Source organism: Ammospiza nelsoni, chromosome 6 (assembly GCF_027579445.1).
Source record: "Ammospiza nelsoni isolate bAmmNel1 chromosome 6, bAmmNel1.pri, whole genome shotgun sequence".
Lineage (NCBI taxonomy): Eukaryota > Metazoa > Chordata > Aves > Passeriformes > Passerellidae > Ammospiza > Ammospiza nelsoni.
In genome coordinates, this window is record NC_080638.1 from 30,025,604 (window position 1) to 30,047,680 (window position 22,077).

Below are 22,077 nucleotides of genomic sequence, written 5' to 3' on the forward strand. Positions count from 1 at the left end.
AATACCTTTGTAATGTCTCTGAAGATGGTCAGGAGCCTCAACATTACCTTCTATATCCAAGCCATTTTAATAAAAGCAAAGCTAAAAACCTCAAATTAACCTTTAGTAATGGAAACATGACAACTGCTTTACAAAATAATCCAAGAAAGAGCACATGGCTCACAACTTAACTCTACAACAAATATATTAAAAAGCCACTGCATTTGCATGCTCTTCTCTCTCTCTCAAATTTTCAGTCTAACCAAATGTACCTCTGCTTCCCTTTCATAGTCAAGAACAGATACAAGGAGCAAAGATCTCCAATGCACACTCTCTCCCTTTATACTCCCAGCACAGCTAAGCATGTAAATGTTTTTTAAAATGCTATAAGCTTCTGATTCTAAATTAATCCCATCCAGCAAAGACCTCAGGCTTTAGCTGCAATTTGTCTTTCTTCCACACAATCTCCTCTGAAGAGCAATTTATCTCAGAGAAGAGAGGTTAAAGCAGTTTTCCCTTCTCAGAGGAGGGAACAGTGCTCTGGTGCTAAACTTCAACCTTTCTCCTCAGCAAACTTCTGCAAAGAGCTCTAGCCTAAGCACCAGAAGGGAGAAAAAGAGGAATAAAAAGTTAAAGATATGCTGAAGAAAATAAATGCTGAAAAGCAGTAGAGAAAAATAAAGGAAAAAAGAGCACAGTAAGAAAACCGAACAAGAAATAACACAAATAAAAAGATTATATTAAACAATGATTATTCCGTGCTTCCTCATAATCTGAAAAATAATACCTATACTACCACACAGACATACAAGCTTACTGCACTTCTGGTCTACAGGCTTTAGAAACATATTACCAAGAACAAAGCAACAAGAGGAAGTAAGAACAACGGTGGCTGCTTTCCTAAGGTATCACTATCACACAAAGAAATCAAAGTCTTTAAGAGCAATGCTACACCAATAATGACAAGGTTAACTTTAAAAAAATACCAAAAGAAGGGGGGAAAAAATAAAAATGTGTAGTCCTCTCCAGCATTTCTTGTGTCACAGCTACACAAGCAGAAGCATCCAAACACTTCACATGTGCATGACAAAGCAAACAGCTTGGTCCAACAACCAGATGAAGAAGCAGCTTTCCTGCCTTTCTTTTGTGTGCAGATGGAATGAAGGAACTAAAGGCTGGCCAGGCCAGCGTGCTCTAGGGGCAGCCTTGGACACCTGACCCATCCCAACACTGAGCCTCACGAACTATGGGACACTGATGTGGCTAAAGGAGGGGACCATTCTCACATGATCTCTGAAGGTTTGCAGGCACACACAGAGAAAATGCCAACAGCAATAAACCCAAAAAATCCCCCATGCCACATCACAATTTAATTCTATCTAAGCAATTCCTCAACTTTAAAAGTCTTTGCCACCCTAGATTTGCCAGTTTAGAGAAACGTCTCCCCTTGAATGTTTTCTAACATACACATATAGATGCAAAAATGTAACTTGATGAACCCTGCTTCTTCTCCTTTCATTTTCTATTGCAGATGAGCAGGCATCAGAGACTACAGCTCAAACACATAAAGCCTCTGTAAATATGCTATGCATAAAGCCAAAGCTGATTTTTCAACTACTCTGATGAATCAGAAAATTGAAAGCTTCCTTTGTTTAAAAAAAAAAATCTATAAGCTGTAAAAGACTCCATGAAAAGATGTATTAGTGGAATTAAAGGTCAATGTAATAAACAGCACAGCTTTGAGGTACCAAAGAGCTGTGTATTAGTACCAAGTCTTCACACAAGGAATTGACAGAATGAACTAGTGACTGATGACAAATTCATCTACATACACAGGGCAAAAGACTAAAGAGATCAACATGCTATAAAATCTACACACAGCAAGATTATTAGGAAGCACTACTTATTAATTGCATTACTATTACTGCTACAAAGACAACTGAGACTTCCCTCTTTCCAAGGAGTCACACAGAAAAGACAAAGGGTAATGGGCACAAGTTGCTTCTGGGGAGATTTAAATTGGACATGAGGCAAATTTTTCATACTGAGAACCATCAGCCATTGGAATAATCTCACTAGAGAAGTAGTGTATCTCCCAACATCAGACACTTTTAAGATTTGGAAGGACAGAGTGCTGGGTCATCGTTGTCTATAGAATTGTGCTTTTGCCAAGAAAGATTGGCCCAGATAATCCTTGAGGTCCCTTCCAACCCAGTATTATGCACTAAATCTATGCATTTCCATTATGATGTGTACAGACATGCATGCTATGTTTTATACATAAAAAAACCATGACTAATGCCTGATGCTGATGGAATCTGTAAAGCTAGCATCACACTGTCTAGTAGGCACTGATCTTTATCTTTCATCAAATGGAGCAGAGTTAAGTTGTGGGTTTGCATTATGCATAGGCAGTGAATACAATTAGGCTGAAAAGCAAGCTGATCTTCTCTGATCTCAAGTGGAAAGTGTGAATTCTGATCTTCACAGGTGACAGCTCTGAGCATCACTCCAATTTACCAGTCAGCTTCCTTGAATCTGTGTTCCCAAAAGAAAACTCGAAACACATAGCTGTGGCTAAACTTAAGCCACTACTGTGTAAACAAGAGAACACCAATTAAGAGAGCAAAGCAGTTATTTTGTCTGGCACAGAGAAATTCAGTTTTACAGCTCAAGAAGGGTACCGAAAAACTGGAGGAAATAAATTACAATGTATATAAGAAGGGAGCAATCAAGAGAAGGAGGGAATTTGATCAAGGAGAGTTATAAAAGGACTACCACTGAATGGACACCGTTTTGCTATTAGGTAGTGAAATCATTTAAGAATTGTTCACCTCTGAACTGCCAGAAAAATTGTCTTTGAAACTTTCCACAGAAATGTTGTATTTCATGCTGATGCATCTGTTCAGAAGCATGAATTTAGGAAATCTTATGGTCAGTGCAGTTGTAGTAGAAGTTCCACGTGTTCTCAAAACACTTTACAAAGGAATAAAGTATTTTGCTCTCTACAGGTGAAAAAGCAGGAATATAACACTAGCAGTCGAAATTTTGCTGCTCTATTGTCTCTTCTGTCAGGGGTTTGCCTGTTTTTGTTTGTTGCCTCTTTGGTTGTGGGGGTTTGTTTTTTTGGAGAGGGAGAGGGACTATTTATTTTTGTTTCTTTTAGTTTGTTTTTTTCATTGTTGGGTTTTGGTGCTTTATTCAGTACATGAATACATGGGGGGTTTCTTAGGCTTCTACGTCTGTGGAACTCACAAATATCACATCCGTTCAATGTCTCAGATTTATTTAACTGCTGATTCTTATTACTCACCTGAAAAAATGAAAATATTGAACTGCAAAATGGTGCTGCTGTTCAAGTTTAAGAAGCACAGCACAATGTACTTTAGGAATGTGCAAGCTGAACAATGCATAAAAATCAAAACACTACAATTGCTCATTCTTCACCAGCCAGTCCCATAAAATGTTAAATATAGCAGAATCAGATGTTTTCCTGTTTAATAAACAGAAAACATCTTGTTTATTAATCAGTATACACGTGTAATCATACAAAGTACTAAGTACATACTTACTAGTTCCAAGTCATACTACTACCACCTTAAGGGGAGAGCTAGGAAAAATCCACAGAATAATGTATGTATTTAATCTACCAACAGCTCTCCACATTTACATGAGCTACAGAACTCAGTTTTACAAAACCCTCAATTTCCAGGGCACAGGATTGCAGTGATTAAGCACCCAGACTTCTAGTGAGCCTCAAACAGGCTATACTAAAATCCATGCTGTTAAATCCTTGCAATCATTTTAAATCCAGGCTAGGTAGATTAATGCTAACTAGGGTGTGCCTAACCATTCTGGAATTAGGAAGTTTGCAGACATAGCATGCCTCATTCTTGGCCTGCCTATTCAACAGGTGCCTGTTGCAGAAAAGAGTATGGATCATTACAATTCATACTATTAAATAACCTTTTCGGACTAAGAAAAAACATGTCAAAGCATAAAACCTCACCAGCTTAGAGATAGCAAAGAATTAATGAGATCCAGGCTTTCCTCTCTTCATTCACTCACATACACTTACCTTCTGAATATCCAATCCCTTCAGTCTCATACACAATGAAATGAAGGTGAGACTTTTATTATGAACACTCATTCCCTATTAAAATGGACATACTTAACTATTAAGAATATTATCCTGTTTTTCAGACGGATTTTATTGCAATTCTCCAGTTCTCAAATACATTAACTAATCTGCCAATTATCACATACCAACTTCTACTAATCCACCACACTGTTTTTAAGCATAAAAGAATATAAAAGTAGGCTAAGCACTTTCTACTTCTTTTTCTGCATTTAAAGATAATTACTGTAGATATCATTGCAATATCACAGTACAAATACATTGCACAAGGCAATCACTAACTTGGGAACATACACACAACTGAATATATCAGTTTTCTTTGACTCACAGGGGCTTGTGTGCACAAGTACATGCATTCAAAATACATAAAAGTGCACTCCTCAAGGAACACCCTTCTTTTTTTATAAAGAGGCCAAGACTGTAAGCACTAATTGCACGGGTTCTTCCTAAATTTCTTCAGACTCCTCAGGGAAGCAACTTGAACTACAAACCTACACAGTCCTAATAACAGAAATCCTTTGTATAATCACCAACTAAACCTTGGGGAAATCTCTGGGGAAAAAAAAATTAAAACCTGCAAAATGTAAGGAAGGAACACAATTCTGTACAACTCTCCTCCTGGCCATTCAAAGAAACAGTACCCAAATAGCTCCTGCCTTCCTTTGCAGGGAACACAGCACTATGTACTCAAACACATCCCTGAGAAAAAGGAAGAATCATCAAGGCAAAAAGCCTTTTCCACCTCAACCCCACCCAACAAAACTTTTTTACTAGTGAACAAATGAAGCCACAGGACTTCAACCTGTCAACAGGAAAAGAATAGTACAGATAACACCAACAATATATAACTTAATGTCAACATCAGCCACTTGCACACAGTGGCCATCTCTTCCTCTTCCCTCCCCAAAGTCCTCTTCTTCATTTTAAGTTCAGTTCTGAGGTTAAGTTTCATGAAGAATTTCACAAGTTTTAGTCTGCCAGCATCTACAGAACAGTGTGGGGAATTAACAAAACTAAGTTGATGCTGCTGAATGTTTTGCACCTAAATATTCTTACAAAACAAATTAAGATTCTGTATTTGAAACAAACATTTATCAGCTTTATTGGAGTGTGATACTATTCCTAAAAAAAGCTGCTTGTTAACATGGTTAGGTTCAGCTCCCAGCTGTAAAACATGCTGGGAGTTGAACATAACCGTATTATTAAGCAGCTTTCAAGAATTTCAGTAAACAAGACTGGGTTTACAGGACCATGAGCCTATGCATTCATAAACAACCAGTAACCAGTAACTGTTACTGAGGAAATAAATTAGGTTTTAAGTATAACTTCGTATTACTAGATTTGCTATAGTATGGAATTTAAAATTTTTTAAATTCCACGGAGAAAAATTTCCACTTTGAACAAAAAAATTGCATGTGTATAATAAAAAGGAATTTACCAGCTTTGTTGTTTCAGTGGTGTAACATGGTAACACCACTGGCAAAATGAAGTTTAATTACCTCATTATTCTTTACAGAAAGTATGTGACAAGAACCCCAGACTGGAATCCAAACATAGTAGGGGGAAAAAATACTCATTTACTTTCCATAAGTAAGTTAAACTACTAAGACTGCTCTTCATAGCTCAAGACAGCTTTTTTTCACTGTGCACGCCCCACTACAGTGTTCACTAGTATCATGATTCTAAATAGCCTCTTGGAACCACAAACTTCATTTTAAAAAAAATTTATTTTTGTATGTTGCGAAGGACATGGACACTATTTTCTCCTCTGTGGTAACTTTGAGAGCTATACATCAAAAAAAACCCCAATAATGATTGTGTGTATAACTCAACACTCAAGATGATATCAAAAGAAAGGTAAAACTCCTCAAGGGAAAAGACAAAATAATTAAAATACCCTTTTCCAAGGGCCCTGCTAGATCTGTGAACAAATATATTTGTTTCAAGTATATAGGTCCTCTGAAATGTTTTATCACTACCAGAAGTCAAACGTCAGAAGCTCAACCTCTGCCAACACGATGCAGCAGGTTATGCTGACAGTGTTTCAGAAGGAGAGTTTTAAACTGATGCTTTTGATATAACAATATCCTTCAAGGCAACTGCAACAACTACAAGGCAGATTGTCTCACATAAAAAACCTATTTGTTTGTTCTGACATCCAACAGACTGATGAATCAATGTTACAAGGGAGGGTTTTTCCTTAGGCAGAAATGTTTTTTTCACTTTCACTTCCAGACTGGACTTCCTTTGCATATCCTATACCTATAGGTTTCACTAGGTGTTAATAAACACATTATTAAAACATGTTCAGTGGAGGGGGTTATGCTTTTACTTCCTCATTGCAAATCTGCATCGACTAATCTTAATTGAGATCTCCAGTTTTGTTCTCCCTGCAGTCCATAGCAAATCCTGGTCACCTCCCTGCAGGCAGTACTACTGCTTGCACAACCTGTTGAGTTAATTCAGGAAGCTGATCCATCCAAAAACAAATCCAACCCCGCCTATCTTTGCAAAACCAACACCACTGCTCCCACCTCTCGTCCTTCCACACCCCAAACCCACGCACTGCAATTTTCCAACCTTCTTCATATACCATCTTGAACCAGGTCATTACACACCTGTCAAGGACTTGCATATGGTGTAATGCAGGTGACAAGGCTGCATGGGCAAAACTGCAGCATCTCACACTTGTTGCATCCATTTTACCTTTTAATTAATTACATTACTCTGTGAAAGGACAGATCATGTACTAAAAGCCAGTCTTTTTCAAGGATCAGGCACATCCAGAAGAATCACCCTTTTCTTTCTTACAACATGAGTTTAGTTTCACAAGTGGGTTAAAAGAAACCACCTACAAGAACTGCTGTGTTTCAGAAAATGTGACAAAAGCAGACATTCTGTCACAGCCTGAACACAGTCCAACCTGCTTTTGCAAACCCTTCTACACATTCTGGGGGGGGATATGGGGTGGAAGGGAATAGCCATCTAGGTCCCTTGCGTGTCCATGTGGAAAAACACCGATGTACACAGAAAGCATTCAGCAACAGCCAGGGATAGAGTCTAGCACTCTGCGGCAGCCAGCCTACCCAGGGTAAAGCATCCTGCTGGAGACCCCCTTGCACACTGCATGAAACACTACACACTATCAGCAGTCAAACACAACAGTTTGTGACAACTAGCAGCACTCCAAAAGGTCAGAAGGTACAGAAAGCAGAACATGCACTCTTACCTATCCAAATTCCTGAGAAAGCAGACACATGCAGCTTCAGCAAAAACTCCCAGTGGACGTCACAATCTACTTCTGATGACTCATACCACAGTGAAACCTAGAAGCAAAAAAGATCATGGGCATGAACAAAATTTGAATGGGAAGCAATCAAATGAAATACTTTTCAAAAGGTAAAGGGTATTCTGAAATTTGTGCTTGTGAGAAGCCAGAAGCAACAATGAAGGCTTATAAAACTGTGACTCTATAGATTTTTTGCACATTGCTTACACATCTGAGAGCGCCTGTATGATAATTTTCTCACTACAACAATCCCAACCCTTCTTTTATCACCCCTTCTCTGAATCGTTATTTTCTTCCAGAACGCATTCTGCCAGGCATTTAGAGATTAAACACACATTTGGCAACGCCTGAAAGAAAGGGGACATTTAGCAGTGCTGTGGCCCACTTTTTTTCCCTCGCTGCTCAACATAAAGTCTGTAACACATGCCAAAAACAAGGGAGAGCAGGAGTTTTTATCTAAGTCACCAGCTGCAGTACCCTAAAATTCTCCAAGTGCAGGAGGAAATGTAAAGGTTTCAAAGCTGGTCCTTCCTATTTACCAGGTCCTCTAAATTATAATCTCTATTTTTTCAGAATTACTCTTAACATCTGACCTCTGTCTATTGCTACAGAAGGCTTGCATCTCTAGATGATACGAGTCCTCTAAAATTAGACCGGGCAAACAGATGTAACCATGGAGATTTATGCTGCAGTCCCGAGAACTCCGCAGAGGCACAAGCTGGAGGCAGAGCACATACTGCCAATGAATTTTTGTCTACTCTACTCCCACCAAGCTCACGTGTTAGAGGAGATGTACAGTGAATCATATCAAAAAGAGATTAAAATTCCAGCTCTAACTAAGGAGTCTAAAGAAAAAGACCTAGATTCTTCTCCAGCCTGGTTTTCCCCAATCCAGTTCACTGCACAGCTACATGAGCACCTGTGCTGACATTAAGCAGAAAAGGTATCAGACAGGAGAAGCCAAGAAGGATGGTTCCTTTCAGTTGGAATGGCAGCATGAACTGCACATAAAACCACAATACAAGGGCTATGTGTAATAATTGTTGCTGAAATTTGATAGGTTGATAAGCAAATTTTAAGCTACCCATTGCTACTCTCCCAAAAGTATTTCTTTACAGAGTTGAATAAACTCAGATAAACTCAGAATACCTACCTGGTGGCAAGAACACTAGCATCAACAAAAATTCTTTAAGAAATGCCGAATAGCATTATCAATAGAACTCAAGAAAATAATTACTGCTATCTTTGTCGAGCAATTAAAAATACAGCTGAGGGGTTTTTTATTGCAAGTTTAGGATTATTTAGAAAATATTGTGTGAAACTATTTAGAAAATATTGTGTGAAATGAGAAGCATCAGCAAAAGAGCTGTAGTACACAAAAAATAATAATGCAGTGCAGCAAAAGCAGTTTATAAAAGGCAGAGAGAACTAAAATTATGTTTAAAATAAGGCAACACTCCCAGAAGAGCTTCATTTTAACTTTCATATTGTCAACAGACTGAGTTTGCCTTTTTTATTAGAATCACATTCTAATTCTAGGATAGAAAAGCTCAATTATAACTTAGTCTAATGAAGCAAGTGTAAGATTTAAAGTCTATTTGTTTGTCATTGCAACTGACATTTTGGCAAATCATTCAGGTAGAATGCGAAACAATTTCCACAGGTAGTGAATGGTCTTCTGGTCAAGAGAACCATTTCCCTTTTTTTAGGGTGAAATTCTTCACAAATTCAAGCATTACTACGACACATCACAATTCTGACCCAGGACTGTCCATTTCCTTTGGTGTTAAATTACAGACCTGCTGTGTAAAGATGATTTTTATTTTTTTTTTTATAAAAGATTGCCTGTGAAGCTCAATTGTGATTGGGAAGACCGCCTACACAGCAGAGAGAGTGAGAAAACACACACTTGCAGAGCTGAAAAAACATCACTGTAGGCGTATGTAAGGAGGGAGAGAAGAAAGAACTTGGTTCTACTGAAAAAGGCTATTTTCTGACATCACTCTTGAACAAACCAAAACGTGTTAATTGAAGATAATTCAAGGGTTGTTTGCTATGTTCCAGCTATCAATATGCAGTACTACAAGCAAGAGGAGGAATCCTTGCAGATTCATCCCTCCAACCTCAGAATCTGCCACCTACCCAAGGAATGCTTCACTTCCCCCACTTCTCTGCCACAAGCTGCAAAAGCTGTTCTCATAAAACAGCAAGTCACCTGCAGAAACAGCAGTTCAAAGCTCTAAAAGTCTTATATAATTAATAACATTATAAGTATTGAAATTGTAGACAAAGCTTGTTCAAAAACATAAGGAGAGAGAATGCTGTCTGAAAACACTAAGAGTAACTAGCATTTAATCTCAGCAGAATCTAACTATTTGAAATGGCTGCAAAAATAACCACAAGAACTTCAGATATCTTTCTCATACAGACTTATAAAAAAATCTTTGCCTCCCTACCCTACATACCCTTCAGTCCCTTCATCTCCTAAGAGATGTAAGCAGGCCTTTCAGGATGTCCTATTAATGAACTTTGATTTTTAAAAGAAAGAAAGAACAAGCATCAGTGGAAACAATCCTTCTCAGTTTACCTTTGGAAGGCACCACCTATGAGCATTATAATTCCTAAATAAAGAAGCCTCTATGAAGTGTTCTCATGCCATGATAAACATATGAAAATATTTTTATTAGCTCTGTCTTTCTCTTCAGAATAAAAACAAAAGGCTTCTGACATATAGGCTTTGGCTGATTATTACCACAGTTACTACCAGGGGAATGAAGACAGCCAGGACAAGTTTCACCAGTGAACTTCAATAAACATGAGATGATTCATTGCAGGGAAAAGATGCTGTGATGCTGCTTCTCCCATGGCATTGGACATCAGTCTACAACCTATTTTGCAACCAGTCCCAAGGAGACAGAACTTCTAATTCCCCTGAGTGTTTGGGCTGGTGGCTTCAAAGCCCAATGCCTAGCAGATGTCTGAATTCCTGCACCCACAGAACACTGCCACAGCAGAGAATAGCCCACAGAGCAGTACTCCGGAGAAGCCATCTGCAGCCAAAGCTTTCACAGGGTTCTAAGCTTCATCTCCAACCAAACACGCTGAATGACAGAAACTGGTAAATAACATTACTACAATGTAAACTCAACTCTTCTACAACTTGTCAACTATATGATTGTTAAGGACTAATGCCTATTACACATACACCTCAGAAACACAGGCAGGACAGGATTTTGAAAAGCATCAAGCCTGACCTGACCTAAACTATATGGCAAGCAAAAGCTGCACACTCAGCAGAATCACAACTAACTTGTTAAAATTACTTATAAAATGTTCCAGAGACTCAGTGAAGCACAAATTCTTCTGGGTCAGAAAGACAGATAGGGATGAAGTATCAATGGGAGCTATAAAACTCACCAGCAGGAGAACCTCCTGAAAAAGGAGAACCTGAACTAATGAATATGAAATGGCAAAAAACAGAAACAAGAAAAAAAATAGGGTGATGTAGAAACAAGCACAAAAATAATGGTCTATAAAAAGTTCTAAGAATTGAAATCCCTCATTCTAGAAAAGGTGGAGCTGTTTATTAAATAAGGTGTGTGGACTACTACTAATCTATGAAATCATAGCCATCTTGACTTTCACCTTGGTGAACAGTGAAGTACTATTTGTGACATTAATAAAACCTCTCCCAATACTAATCAACATGTAATTCCAATAAACCAAAAATACATTAAAATATTACACAACAAATGAATCACACCCAGAATTTAGGAAAGTGTATCCCTTCATGCTTGGCTTATCAAGTTAAAGAACACTTGCTTCGAGAGTAATGGCCAGAATAATCAGATCTCTTGTATTCTCCATATATTTCACTTTTAGGTAAAAAATGAAGTTTTATTTCTTCTTAGTGAGAACAGAGCAGCTCAAGGTAGTTTGGAAGGCTGTCTTTTACCTTTAGGCTTTAAGACCTCCAGTCAGACTAAAGTTAGTAGGAAAAAAAAAAGCTAGAAGACCACAAAGGGCTGTCAGAGGATACTCTGCTGCTGCTGACATCAAAATTCAGAGAGAACATTTTTGCTTTTCACATACAAAGACATTTAGGAGTTTCTCAGAGATATGCTATTGACAAGGAAGTAGGCTGAACTAGTGAAACCTTTTAACTTTCTCACACTCTTTGACAAAATGGCTCAGGTTGGGGAAGCATCTGGGTTTTCCCATTTTATGTATTTTTTTCTCTCAAGGGTAGACTAGAAGTCTGATGCAGATTTACAGCCTGATAAAAAGTTAAATACCTTTGACACCATAATTACACGGTATCAATCAAAATAAGTACCATTGCATTTAATTCATTAACTACTCTGCTGCCATGTCAACAAGAGTCAATTACTGGAATTCTTAACATTCTCCTCAAAAGCAGTAGGGAAAATTTCATTTAAATTAACAGGAAAAGGCTTCTAATGTTCACAACATTGTTCTCCTGAATTAAGAAGTAACTTCTCCTGATTATTCACAACCACCATGGCTTACAGACTTCTGTGCTGAGGGCAGTTTTTCTAGCCTCTAGTTTTTCTACAATGTGACTGTAATAGCATACAAGTGGCGTAATGTTTACCTTGACTTACTGTACAGTCTACAAGTAAAATACCGACACAAAGAGGATGCTGCCAAATTGAAAGAGCTCCTTGTCTATGAACTAATGCTTACATCCACACTTGGACTAACTGAAGTGAAACATTGAGTTTACAGAGCCCAACCATGAAAATGTGAACTTTGGAGTTAGTCCTGATAACAGTAAGCACTTTAATGCAAGGAATGCAAATAGACAGTTCATAATGAAGAAAACCATTAACAAATACACAGAGTTCACTTTTCCCCCTTACATTAGGTAATGACCCACCCTTCATACTAATATTACCTCTTTAAAAGTTAGGTTTTCTCTTCATAGAGGTAATTCTTTTACTTTTCAGTCTAGCAGTCACAGCTAAGCTACAAAACAAGGACAGGATTTTACAGTGTGGAATGAGTTACTGCTGCCAAAGACAGAACTAATAATCTGTCTATGGCAGAGAAACATTTAGAAAGGGCAAATTCAGCACAGAATTTGCACATCCACAGTTTGAAAACTCACTACTTTTCCATTCTGCTCTCCCATCCCTTCCCCCAGATAATTTTAATCCATCTGTCTGCTGTTAAAAGAAAGACTGAGCTGGTACCTCAATTGACTTTGGAATTTTAAAGCTGTTTGTCAATAAAAACAGAGGAAGCACCATAGAGAATATGCTGCTGTTAGGATGCTTTTACAGGCTGGTAAGTGTTCAAAGTGCCTAGCAGATAAGGTAAATATCATTAAATAAAATGTAAACAAGGGGAAATCAAGACAAGAGAAGGACAATGAGTTGCCAGGGTCATTTAGCAGCCAAGTGTTCATCAAAAATATTGGTCTTCCATCTTCTACCATCCATGGCAAAGCCAAATGACCTCTCTTTATATGAAGGCTTTTCATCAACACTTTGGTAATACACAAAATTTAAGCAAAAACATTAGCTTTACAAATTAGGTGTCCAAAACAAGAAAGCAAAGAGCTACCTAATGGTGAAAAGAGTAAAAGCCGTGAAGTTCCATCATTGAACATGCGTCACCAAACAAGACGTGAAATCACATTTGCCCCATCTTCCACAACATACTGGAAGATTGCAGAAGCTCCATTACTTGACCCTTTACCACCAAAAAGGCATTTAAGGCAGGAGTATCCAAATGTAGATTCTGGTTACATGCATTTGGGCTGTAAGCATCACTTGTCCCCTTCACAGCACACCAGCAACACCCACCTGCTACAGAAGGAAGCTTCCCAGTCAAAAGTTGTATAGATGCTTACTGCCTGTAAAATTCACTTCAAGTGGTATTAACTACATAGTATAGTTTCAAAATATCCAAGACAACATGAAAAACTACACTGAAAAGGAGAATTTATTGTCTTCAAAAGCTGTGAAACTGTATCAAACTGAAAATCCTAGTAATCTCTAAGTTTCACACTCCATAAACCGTATCTTCTATCCCTAACTGAAAATTCAACTATAATAACAAGACACAATTTTTTAGCTAGAAAGCTTTTTGCATATGTAACCAAACCTCTGCTCCACTATGTTACAAGCCTCCATTCATGGGGGAAAAAATTCCATCTACAGGGTTTTTGAGATAAAGCAGAACTCATTATTTCCATCCTACAGAAAAAGTCAAAAGTAAGATATTCCAGATATTCTCTCCTGCATTTCACAGAAACTGATCATCTGTTATTTTATAAGACAAGCACCTTACATCTCCATTCCCATTTGATTCACTTAGCAGACTCAGTCATTTCCACTAGAGTTGAGGTTTCTCTGCCCATTCAAGGATCTTCATGCTTTTTGCCAGATTAAGATAACATTTTAAAGGATTCTTTGTTTCCCCAGTAAACTTGCAAACTGTTTTGTACTCTTCTCAGTAGAAAGCTCGTTTATTCCCTGTTCAAGATATAAAATATTTCATAGTTGTCCTCTTGGTCACATAACGCTTCAGGAAACAAGAAAAAGTCTTCTTCTGTCTGCTTAGATAGTACGAATATTATTACAGCTTGCATTAAAAAAATTGTGTAAAGAATTTAGTGAAAACAGGCAGTCTAGCTATATGACCGCATGTCTAGAGCTCTGCATAATTCAAACAAGCAATTTTACTTGTCTGCTTTGCAATTTTCCTATTAATGAAAATAATATTTACCTCACAGGGGGTCAGAACGATTAATTTCCACGAAGAGCTTGAATCTGAAGCAGAGGATAATTTGATAGATCTCCAAGGAGAAAGGGTAAAGGAAAAACAAATTAGATTTTTATACTCAGTTTCAAATGAGAAAATATTTGAATTGCAGCAGAACCAGCTACTGAATATTAGTAAAATTGCACATAAAAAAAAGAAAACTCAGTGCTAATCTAATTCTTCTCAAACTACATGCCCAACCATGAACAGCAGCAGCCTCTTCAATGCCAGGTTTTTATCTGAACAGACAAGTTTTGGAATCTTGATTCTTGTCCATTTCAGAGTTGCTGCCATTTCATTAATAAAAGATGTTACATTCTAAGAACTTGGCGCTCATTTATCCCTGGGAAGAAAGAGAATTGCAGAACACTCTGAACATAATATTTTTAATAAACCCAAACTAAAAGCAAAATACAAGAAATACCTTGTGAATCCAGAGACTATTATTACAGCTCACTACTATGGATCCATCAAAGTTCATTCCCAGTTTCAAATGCTCAACCCAAGGCCAGAAAAGTTACCCAATTGGTGTCAGTGGATACTGATCCCAACACTAGATCCATAACCTTTAAAAGTACCATGGTCTGAAGTCAAATGAATAATTACAAGACACAACACTGAACTCAAATTAAAAGATGAAGATATAAGGAAGACAGGGATTTTTCTGCTATGTTTTTGGACTGGAAGGGGAAAATAGCACATTTGTTTATCTACAACTTCTGTGGCCAAAACACTTTGTGACTAAAATCCTTGGAGAGAAACACACTGCTGAACAATTCATTATTTTATCATAAGAAGAATACTAGACACCCTTGTTTCTAATGAAACTGCAGTTCTAGGAAACAAACTAAGAAAATTATTCATATGAGAAATTAGATTAGGAAGAAACAGAATAGCAAGGCTATACATTCTTAATAAAGTACATTAAACAACCTGAGATTCTACACTTCAGTAATTGTTCATTCATGCTGGGGAAAAACAACCCAGAAGTACAAGAGCAGAAGAGTGATTAATATAATGACAACATAGCTTTGACTTAATAAAATGACAGTGTAAGGTTTTTTTTATTTAGATGTAGAAAATAGTTTATTTTTACTTTACAAAAAGATACTCTAAGAAAAGGTTCTCCAGTGTTACAAACTGCAGACCTCCAGCACCATGCCAGTGTATTTGACAAAAATTACAGAAGTTGCAGAAGATAGTGTTAGATGTCCACCTAAAACTAAAAAGGGTGTGTGGAGAACACAACGCTGGCAATAAGGGAGTCTGTGTTTTTTTCCAAGCCACAGAACCACAGAGGAGGAGGTGCAAACACCTCCACCAGCAGCTGCACTCCTCCATAAGACAGTCATGTTGTTTTCAGCAGCTCAGCTCAGCCACAGAAGAACCCGACTCACCCAGCCAGAAGCACCCACTATCCACATCCAGTTCTTTATCCAATACACTCTGTATGTCAGAGATTCCCTTTAAAGAGAAAACTCTAATCTTATACCAAGCTAAAAATTTCAAATGTAAAAGCAGAATTAGTAAGAGAAGTGTAAAACCCATATTTACTGCAAATGCACATTTCTTTTTAAGTAATTTCACAATCCAAATAGCATCTTCTGCTTTAGTCCATTTGAGTCATAATCCACCACAGTGAAGAATTCACACAACATATCAATCAATATCAAATCTGCTTCCCTATATCCTTTTGTGCAGAACATAAAACACTCTTCTAAATAAAGGCTTTGAAAATGCTCTCTGAATGGTTCATCCAAACAAGCATGCCAGCTAAGGTGTACATTCCACCAGTTGAATGTGAAAATAAATAGTGGCTATAAATCTTGAGGGAAAATATTAACACATTTTCCCTTAGTTTTTCATAGAATTATTTGCCCATTCATATCCAACAACTGAAAAGTTGCACAACTCAGTGAGCTAAGTAAGAGGAGAGTTAGATATCAACGCTATTAGTTAGAACTTAAGGACTCCACAAGACATTCTTACAAATATGCAGATACAGGAATGTATCCAGCAAAAAACGTTATTCTCTTACACTAAACAATAAGAAATCTGAAGTCAAGTAATCATTCTGAAATACTGTCCACATCGTTCTTATCTACAAAAAGCTTTACTGCATGCCTAAAGTAAAATCCAACAATCTTTACTTATTTTTTTTTCCATTGCAAGAGAACACACAGACAAAGCTTCAAACTGTTTTACAAATAGGAAAATGTAGAAAAGACCATCTCAGATGCACTGTGGCCATTTAAATTACCTAACAGCATTTTTCCCCCTATACATTTAGAGGCCCACTATGAAAACCCATATGATGCCACTGACAGTGTCTACAAGGAGCCTATGCCAGGTCTTAAATTATTTTTATCCAGTCTTAACAATATGACAGCATCATTACTACAATTGCACAATGATTGGCTTCTGGTGGGCTTAAGAAAAGCAAGGGAAAGAAAACATTAGTAATGCATTACATGGAATTGAAACAATTTAGAGCAAGAACTTGGGGTACAAGCACAGTTTTAACAAATCTTACTTATAAAAAAACCCAGACATACCATAAGTGTCAGCCAATTTCAGAAACATCCTATTAAGGCCATACAGGTCCAGTCAAACACATTATAAAGCACATACTTGCTGCTGACTGGGGAGAGGCAGAGGTCTCTTGCCCCATCTCTGGGAGTGTCGGCTTTCAGCAGGATTGATCCCTCAACTCAGCCCACCCTGCAGCTGCACATACCTATAAACATGGGAGGTAGGAGGAGCAGCCAGGCTGCAGGGGGACAAAAGCACCATGTGCCCTTCCAGCCGCTACTTGGGCTCGTGCCATGCTGGTGTAGCTGCCCCTGACACCTGGAATTTCCCAGGCAAAAAGTTCTCTGTTTTGCTAGGAAAACACAGATCCCATCCCATCCCATCCTGCTAAAACAGCAATCGCCAAGAGAGGGCTGAGTTCCAAGACAAACCAATGAAAAATCTCATCCCATTGGCTTTACTAGTTACTACTGTTCATTGCTTTGAGAGAAAAAACACCTGAACTTCACCTGAAATACCAATTTTGTCAAATACAAGCATACTTAAAATCTTTTCATACTCTCCAACATTAGGCTTTGATGCACTTTTGATTCTCATTCCAAGTGATTCAGCACAAGCATTTGAAAACAATACAGCAGGTTACTGAGGTAAAGGGAATTGAAGATGTGCTTCTGCAGCTCTAATGTCTCTTAGGTTGGAGACGAATCAAGCCCAGACTGAAGCACTTTTAATGGACCTTTTTCCATTAGTATGTATTGCAGATTCATAGAGTATCCTGAGTTGGAGAGGGCATACAAGGATTGCTGGCCCTGCACAGGACACCCGAAAAGTCACACTACGCACCTGTAAGCATTGTTCAAATGCTTCTTGAACTCTGTCAGGATGGGGCTTTGACCACTTCCCTATTCCAGTTGAACCTGTTCCAGTGCTCAACCACCCTTTGGGTGAAGAACCTTCTCCTAATATTCAACTTCAATCTCTCCTAACATAGCTTCATGCCATTCCCTTGGATCCTGCTACTGGGCATCAGAGAGAAGAGCTCAGTACCTCTCCTGAGAAGTCACACACTGCAATGAGGTCTCCCCTCAGTCTTCTCCAGGCCTAACAAACCAACTGAATCCAGCTGGTACTTATATGGCTTTCCTTGTAGACTCTTCATTTTGTAGCCCCCCACTCCCTTATAGCTTTGTATCTTTTTTATATTGTGGTGCCCAAAACAGCACACACCGCTAGAAGTGAGGCCGCTCCAGGGCAGACAGAGCAGGACAATGCCCTCCCTTGCCCTGCTTTGTCTGATTACCCCAGGACACAGCTGGCCCTCCTGGCTGCCAGGGCACTTCTGACCCATACCCAAACTTGCCAACAACCAGGACCCCCAGGTCCCTTTCCACAATGCTGCTCTCCAGCCTCTCGTTACCCAGTCTGCCTGTACACCCAGGGTTGCCCCATCCTGGATGCAGAATCCAGCACTTGTCTTTGTTACAACTTCATCCCATTGCTGATTGCACAGCCCAGTGATTTGTCCTGGTCTCTCTGCAGGACCTCTCTGTCTTCAAGGAATCGACAGCATCATCAGCCAGCTTACTGGCTGGCTTCAAGTAACCCTTTGAGTCCTATATCCAAGTCATTTTTTAAGATGTTGAAGAGAGCCAGGCCTAAAATGCAGCCCTGCAGAATCCTACTAGTGACCAACCACCAATTTGATGTCATCCCATTTCCTATAAACCTTCTTTTTTTATAGATACCCAGCAAACTGGCCAGCTTTAACTCCAGAGCTTTGGCCACATGAATTTTCTCCCCACAGTGGCAATCCCCTTTGTATTCTTCCCATGACTATTGAATATGATCCAATATTACCAGGTAGATTGTGCCTGGGCCAGTCTGACCCTTGCTGCTGGGCCAAAGGCGGCAACTGTGGTATTTCACCTCAGAGACACTTTTGGCTGGCTGGATGTTGCAGCTGGGCACTGAAACAAACCCAGGCTTGTAGAAACTCAGTTTACCTCAGGTGGAAAGGCTTAAGGCAATGGTGAACAGGAAAAGGAGATGGATTCTGTCGGAGGGTTTATATCCAGAGTTTTATTCCATGGTCACAGACCTCTGAATCTTGGTAATAGCTCCAACAGAATGCCGAGCACATGGTCCTGGCTCAATTTAAGCCCAGGGACAGGGGGAGGGGAAGGGACAGGTGAGGCACCAACCAGGTGAGAGGAGGAGGGTCTCAGGGGACGAGGGACACTTAAGACAGGCCAATGCCCCCAGGCCTGGACTGCATCCTTTGAACCTGACCAACCACACAATGGCCTTGCTGGAATGTAAAGACTGATTGACAGCCCAGCAGGGGGCGAGGGGGAAGGGGAAGAGAGGTATTGCACACCTGGGAAGGGACTGGGAAGTCTAAAACGGGAAACTGCAACACTCTGCAACACATGACAGCAGACAGCTTCCAGTGGACATACACTTTCTCTTTTTGCCTGAGCTCTAAAAGAAGATCCCAGCTCAGCCAAGCCAGCTTTCTGTGTTGTCTGATCCATTTCTAACATTAAAAAGAAACTGAACTAATTTTTAAGAAAGATCAGAAATTATAATCTAGCAATTACATAGAAGAACAATTTCCAGCTCAAATACTTAGAGAACAGAGCATTACTGACATGTTAAACCAAAAGATGTTTGGGCTGCAAAATAAGAAGATTCACCATCCCATATCTCACTTCAGTGTCTGGGTACAGAATAATTAGCAGTTCCAGTTTGGACTCAGTAAACAGAAATGTTATACCTGAGAAGGAAATGTTTGCAAAACTAAAGATATGTATTTTTATGCTGTTTCAGAGGTTTGGTTAGGATGATGGCCTCAAAGGACTTCACTATCACCAGGGTCTGAAGTGCCACAGCATGTAAAGTCAACGTGCTAAGGAAACAACTCCACTGCACAGGGGGGACACCACACAACAAACCCATATGCAGCACAGGATTACAAGATGCACACATTGTTAACACATTTTTAAGAATTTCATGAACATTCTCTGCAGACAGATTGGTTGCACACTGAACACCCAAAATAGCTAGTAAGATACCAGAGAACAGCTGTCAGTAATAACACAAAGCTTACTGTAGAGGAGAAGAGATTTCTATCATGCTGCTCACTCACTTCTTTCCTTACAGTGCAATAGAGTCTCAATTTACAGTCTTAGGTTGCTTTCAACACCAACATACCTTGATCATAAGTATTCCTCACACTTCTCTAGCTTTTTGGATTTTTTGGGTTTTAACAAAGCCCAAGTAAGGGCCTTTCCTCATATCTAGACACTCCTATCACCAACCTCAAAACAAAAAAACCCACCTGTTACCTGAGGGCACTTCTCCAGATAGGAATGTTTGCTTTTGGCCAAAAGAATGCTGCTTGTAATTCCTGCACCAGGCAGCAGACTGCACACAGTTTAGCAGAGGAGGAGACAGGAATATCAACACTGTACAAGGCTCCAAAGGAAAACTAGCTTCAGCAAAGCATGCCACCAGCATAGTGAATGCTCACAGACTGACTCTCCTCACTCAAGCACCTCACATTTTCCATTAAACAAGTTACAAAAATAAATCCCAATATATTGCAAATCAAGTCTTAACTAACTGTTCACTAAAAGAGGAAAACTATTAGAGCACATATAAAAGGATCATTTCAGGGGGAAAAAAGACTAATCTATGGATATCAGATGTAAATAATGTCAATGTGACTAAAAGAAAATATCCCTTTATTTTTAAGGTAACCTACAACAACAAAAAAACCCTTCAGATTCATTATTTCACCACTCAACAGAAGCCCTGAAACCCTTCCTCCCTCTAGTAGGCAGGGAGAAGAAACCCCAGAGAAAACTGTGAGGGCCTTGGGAGGACCCTACCCTCTAAGCAAAACCAAGGCAAACTATTCCAAGCCAGCTCACACCAAGAAAAAACACACAGTGTAATGGAAGACTAATTTGGCTGTGTGGTAATTGACACAAAATAACTCTGGCAATTGAGAAAATATACTATAGACACTCTACTCTTGGTAATTGTCTACCAAAATGTGTGTGCACTGTGTTTATGTTTAATTTTCCATCAAGCCAAATTCTGGTTGACATTCACTAATTTGCTAAAAAGTGTGCATAGATCTGGAAGGAAAGAGGGGAAAAATGAGAGAACAGGAAGATGCCAGACCATTACTTAATGAAATTATTGGCTAAAGCTTACTCACTTTTTACAGAATTTTTTGTGGACTTCAGTAAGTTTATAAATACATCCTTCTATCTGAGAAATACAGCCTAAGGATTTCCAACAATTTACCTTTAACTACAGTTGTTAATATTTTTTTAAGCATACTTATATTGAAAGCACAAATAGCACACTGGAAGACTCAGAAAGGATTTTTTTTTTTTTTTTGCAGCTGTATTTTTGTTAGGCTTATTTCACAAACCATTTGTTTCTCAGTAAAATGCATACATAATGGGATATCTGCTCTTAAACAAGTTCAAGTAAAAGGTTTTACCTTCCTCCTCTTTCCTTTCAAGCCTGAATTGGCAGATGGTCAAGAGGATGTTTATAGTAATAGAGGATGTTTATTAACCAGCTTTCATAGGTTAGAGAAGCTGGTGCCTTAATAAAAACATTTGACAATACCTTTTAGTGACCAGAGTACTCAGAATGAAATGCATTCAAATAATTCTATTTTAAAAATAATTCAGAAATACTGATCCTGAACTCACACGTGCAAAGCTGCTTTCTTATACTATAGCTCTGTGGGTCTAAATCCTCAAAATACAACCTTCCTTCAATCTCTGTCATATTTAAACATTCCTTTAATTCACAGCAAGTTCCAACAACTCTTATGGAGTAAACAGTTTCCAGCAACTCACAGGTTTGAGAAGGATACACTTAATTCCTGGTTGTCCTCAGACTACAATTTTGATGAAACATCATCTTCTTTTCACCAAACTTTAACTATGTCTTTCACTTATTAACCAGGTCACAAGTCAGATTTGCACAAAATTTACCCAGCTAACCACAGAAACACAAAAGCTATGTTAGCATACTGGATTTGCATGGATTACAGAAGACATTGTTCAACCTTACAAGCTAGGACTAATCCACACTCGGTGTGCAACTTCCTTACTGGAGTCTTCAAACATTTCTCCTTATTACCTTTTTGTGAAACAAAAATGTCCCCACTTCAGAGACATAAATAAGATAGGCAAACTGAAGGGCAGAGCCACTCACTGGGCATCCATGGTGCCCTCAGGGCCTCCCCAAGACAGCCAACCCACAGCAAAGTACCACACTCCTCCTGGCAGAAGCAGGAGCTGCAGAGGGCAGGAGT

The 22,077-nt window shown here is 38.8% G+C and overlaps 1 protein-coding gene across 5 annotated transcripts in view; it reads right to left on the reverse strand.

The window, feature by feature from the left end:
- SIPA1L1 (signal induced proliferation associated 1 like 1) overlaps nt 1-22,077 on the reverse strand; it is a 198,319-nt gene that overhangs the window by 125,410 nt on the left and 50,832 nt on the right. For all 5 annotated transcript variants that reach the window (XM_059473875.1, XM_059473873.1, XM_059473876.1 and 2 more), the window contains one exon: nt 7,347-7,443. The gene's annotated coding sequence lies outside the window, so the exon portion shown is untranslated. The remainder of the gene's footprint in view (nt 1-7,346; nt 7,444-22,077) is intronic.